Source organism: Carcharhinus amblyrhynchos, chromosome 22 (genome assembly GCF_965287045.1).
Source record: "Carcharhinus amblyrhynchos chromosome 22, sCarAmb.v2.hapA, whole genome shotgun sequence".
Taxonomy (NCBI): domain Eukaryota; kingdom Metazoa; phylum Chordata; class Chondrichthyes; order Carcharhiniformes; family Carcharhinidae; genus Carcharhinus; species Carcharhinus amblyrhynchos.
Window position 1 is genome coordinate 8101804 of NC_137345.1, and position 4744 is coordinate 8106547.

Sequence of the window (4744 nt, forward strand, 5' to 3'; positions counted from 1 at the left end):
CCCCCACCTCTCTCTCCAGCTCTGACAGTCCCTATCACATGGGGCAGGGAGGGGGGAGGAGACACAAACTCAGCTGGGAAAGAGTTCTCCTTATTCCCGCACAGGCTTTTTACTCAGCAACTTTACACATTACTTATATCCCCAGATTGGTCGCCTAACTAAATGATTCAAATCCCACTAGAAAGAATAAAAAAAATCTGGATGATTCGGAAACTTGCAAATTGCCATCAAAGCTTTATTAGCCATCCTTTAGGAGAGGGAAATCTGGTCTGGTCTCCAGACCTGTAGCAATCTGGTTAACTCCTAGCTGCCTCTGTAATGAGCTATTGATTCCAATAGCTCACCAACGCCTTCTCAATAAAAGCGTCATAGGGATGAGCAATAAACGCTAGCCACATGCAGATGAATCGGAGTGGTGAATAAAGCCCATCTAGTTTTTAACTTTTACAATCCCATCGCTGCTTTTGGAATCACTCAACGTGAATGGAGGCCATTCGGCCCATTGTAGCTATGCGGATTCTTGGAATCCAATCAGTTCCACTCCTCTGTAATTAACCCCCAGCCCTATGAATTTACCCATTTCAGATACTAATCCAATCCGCTTTTAAAAATTCCTATTTTCACCACCCTACCAGGCAACACATTCCGTTATCAGGGGAATTTCACAGTAACTTCATTGCAGTGTTAATATAAGCCTTGCTTGTGATTAATAAATAAACTTTATCATGGCGACTTGCTGCTTGTGAGCTCTGTCGTATTGGTTCCAGTTTATTGAGGTGGCCAGCACCACCAGCTAAGTTCTAAATTTCAGTTTATTTGTCAGTGTTACAAGTAGGCTTCCGTTAATACTGCAATGAAGTTACTGTGAAAATCCCCTAGTCACCGCACTCCAGCCGCTGTTCGTGTAATTAAGGGGGAATTTAATACGGCCAATCCATTTAACCAGTGCATCTTTCAGAGCATGAGAGGAAACCCATGCAGACATGGGGAGAATGTGCAGACTCCGTACAGACAGTGACCCAAACCGGGAATCGAACCCGGATCCCTGGCGCTGTGAGGTAGCAGTGCTCACCACTGTGTGGCCCACATAGTGCCCCATGTTGGGAAGGCTGCTTGCACAGGTGAGGATATGCCTAACATTGGGGCAAGTATGTAGATGGAGTGGGAGTGTGGCATCATTGGAAAATATTGAGGCTGAGGTAGAGTATCTGGATGTTTTGCCTGAGCTCTGAGTATCGATGGCTACCTAGGGGTACAGCGTATTGAGCATCCTGAGAGGTTAATGGTACATCTGGCACAAGGTCATTTGATGGTGGGTTCACTGGAGTTGCCCACTTGTGTGAAGTCATTAGTTTATTGTGGAACTGCATACAGGTCCTTGAGGCCAGATTCAGTTCATTGACATTCCTGACCACCTGCACTTATTCCCCTTACAGGCATTCCTTGAGGGCCCCCCCCCCAACTCCCTTGGAAACATGGTCTCTCACATTCAGTCCACCTCCACTTCTAAGACCTCCAGTGCTGTATTGATGAATCTAGCAGCCCCTTCTCTTTCCTCTACTGTTTCACTTTTGCACTTGCTGCATGCAACCAATGCCAGCAGAAGCTTCTTTCCGTTGAATGTGGCTTCCATTTTAAAGGGACAGACTGCCTTTAAGAGGAGCAGGCTGGTTGAATCAGACGGAAAAAAAGATGTCACCTTTGATTCTTTTGCCAACCACTTTAATTATCTGTGCCCCTTGGTCCTTCACAGTTCCACCGATGGGAATAGTTTCTCTTTATCAAAACCTGTCCAGACTTTGAATGTCTCTGTTAAATCTACTCTTAACCTTCCTACCTCAAAGGAGAAACACATTAGCTTTTCCTTGTCACTGAAGGCCCTCATCCCTAGAAACATTTTCATAAATCTTTCCTGCACTCTCTTTAAAGTCTTCCTAAAGAACTTCCTGCCGTGTCTGCATGGGTTTCCACCAGGTGCCCCAGAAGGCATTTGATAAGGTGCCATGTCAAAGGTTATTGCAGAAAATAAAATCTCATGGTGTAAAGGTAAGATAAAAGATCATCTAGCCAACAGAAAACAGAGAGTATACATAAATGGGTCATTTTCTGGTAGGCCAAGATATAATGAGTGGTGTGCCACAGGGACTTGGATGAAGGGGCCAAAGGTATGGTTGTGAAATTTGCTGATGATGCAAAGATAGGGAGGAAGGTAAGTCATAATGAGTACTTAAGGGAGCTACGAAGGGATATAGATACGTTAAGTTAGTGGGCAAAGAACTGGCAAATGGACTATAATGTAGGAAAATTGTCTACTTCAGAGGCAAGAATAAAAAAGAAGCAAATTATCTGAATGGTGAGAGACTGCAGAGCTCTGAGATACAGAGAGATCTGGGTGTCCCAGTGCATGGATTGCAGAAGATTAGTATGCAGTTATAGCAAGTAATTAGGAACACAAAGAGAACGTTATTGTTTATTGCGAGGCGAGTTGAACACAAAAGTAGGGAGGTTATGCTTCAGTTGTACAGGGAACTGGTCAGACTACATCTGGAGTACTCTGTACAGTATTGGTCTCCTTACTAAGGAAGGATGTAAATACATTGGAAGCAGTTCAGAGTAGGTTTACTAGACTAATATCAGGAATGGGTGGGTTGTCTTATGAGGAAAGGTTGGATAGGCTGGGCTTGTATCCATTGGATTTTAGAAGAGTAAGAGGCAACTTGACTGAAACATAAAAATCCTGAGGGTTCTTGACAGGGTGGACGTGGCGAGGATGCTTCCTCTTGTCAGAGAATCTAAAACTAGGAATCATTGTTTAAAAAGAAGGGATCACCCATTTAATACAGAGATGAGGAGAATTTGTTTCTCTCGGGGTCTTGAGTTTTGGAACTCTCTTCCTCAAAAAGCAGTGGAAGCAGAGTCTTTGACTATTGTTAAGGTGGAGCCAGATAGAGGGAGGCAATGGCCTAGTGGTATTAATGCTTGACTATTAATCCAGGCATTCAGCTAATGTTCTGGGAACCCGGGTTCGAATTCCACCAAGGCAGATGGTGGAATTTGAATTCAGTAAAAAAAACTAATATTGAGAATCTACTGATGACCGTGAAACCATTGTCGATTGTTGGAAAAACCCATCTGGTTCACTAATGCCCTTTAGGGAAGGAAATCTACCGTCTTTACTTGGTCTGACCTACGTATGACTCCAGAACCACATCAGTGTGATTGATTCTCAACTGCACTCGAGCAATTAGGGATGGGCAATAAATGCTGCCTCAGCCAGCGATGCCCAGATCCCACAAATGAATAAAAAAATCTTGATTAACAAGGGGGGGGAGGGGTGAAAGGTTATCGGCAAAAGGTAGAGTATGGAATTGAGGTTACAATCAGATCAACCATGGAGCAGGCTCGAGGGGCCAAGTGGCTTACTCATGTTCTTAATTTGTATGTTTGTATGTACCACTCTATCTTCCCCTCCAGTCTGAGAAAGAACTCTCCATCACTACTCTCCATTTTCTGTCCATTGGCCAATTTTTTATCCATGCTGCTAGCGTCCCTTTGATCCCCTGGGCTTTAATTTTGCTGATGAGTTTATTATGTGGTGTTTTGTCGGATGCCTTTTGGAAGCCTATATTCATAGCATCACCTCTGTGTTACTATTTTATGAGATTTGTATTGAAATGGAGCTCAGCCTTTTATTTCAGAGTCTCACTGTCACTGCCTCTAGTTCACACATCTGATGCTGCCGCACCTCCCTATATCCCCAAGCTATGAAGTCAATTACCGGTGACACAGTCCCCAGTTGTTGTACAATAAACACAACTAGAATTGTAATCCAGCAGGAACAGAGTCAATACCACTCCTCCCCCCATTCAGCAACTGCATCTCTTTTCTCAGCTTACTTCCTGATTGGAAAATAAAAATACTGCCTTTTCAGACAAAATGTGTTTGCTTTGGATAAACTTTACCAATATTTTCAAGATTATGATAAATATTTCCTCCCTTTCAAAACCATCACCATCCACCTCACCCCCACACCAGCTCAAACAATCCAGCCCCAACTCCATTGTTCCTCAAAGTTATCACTGCATCTTCAGCATCCCCGGGGTGTTTGAATGTGTCATTGTTTCCAAAATTCATGTCAATTTTCCTGCAGCTCCATGTTTGGATCAGGCTTCAGACCATAGACCTGAAACCACTCACATCAAAGCCACAAATAACACTTTATTTTAAAAGTTTGATTTATTATTGTCATGTATTAACACACGGTGAAAAGTATTGTTTCTTGTGCACTATACAGTCAAAGCATACCGTTCACAGAGAAGGAAAGGAGAGGGTGCAGAATGGAATGTTACAGTCATAGCTAGGGTGTAGAGAAAAGTCAACTTAATATATAGTAGGTCCATTCAAAAGCCTGATGGCAGCAGGGAAGGAGCTGTTCTTGAGTCGGTTGGTACGTGACCTCATACTTTTGTATCTTTATCCCGATGGAAGAAGGTGGAAGAGAGAATGTCCAGGGTGCACAAGGTCTTTAATTATGCTGGTTGCTTTTCCGAGACAGTGGGAAGTGTAGACAGAGTCAATGGATGGGGGGCTAGTTTGCGCAATGTACTGGGCTTCATTCATGATCCTTCGTAGTTTCTCGTGGTCTTGGACAGAACAGGCAGTGATGCATCTGGAAAGGATGCTTTCAATGATGCACCCATAAAAATTGGTGGGAGTCATTGTGGACTTACTAAATTTTCTTAAT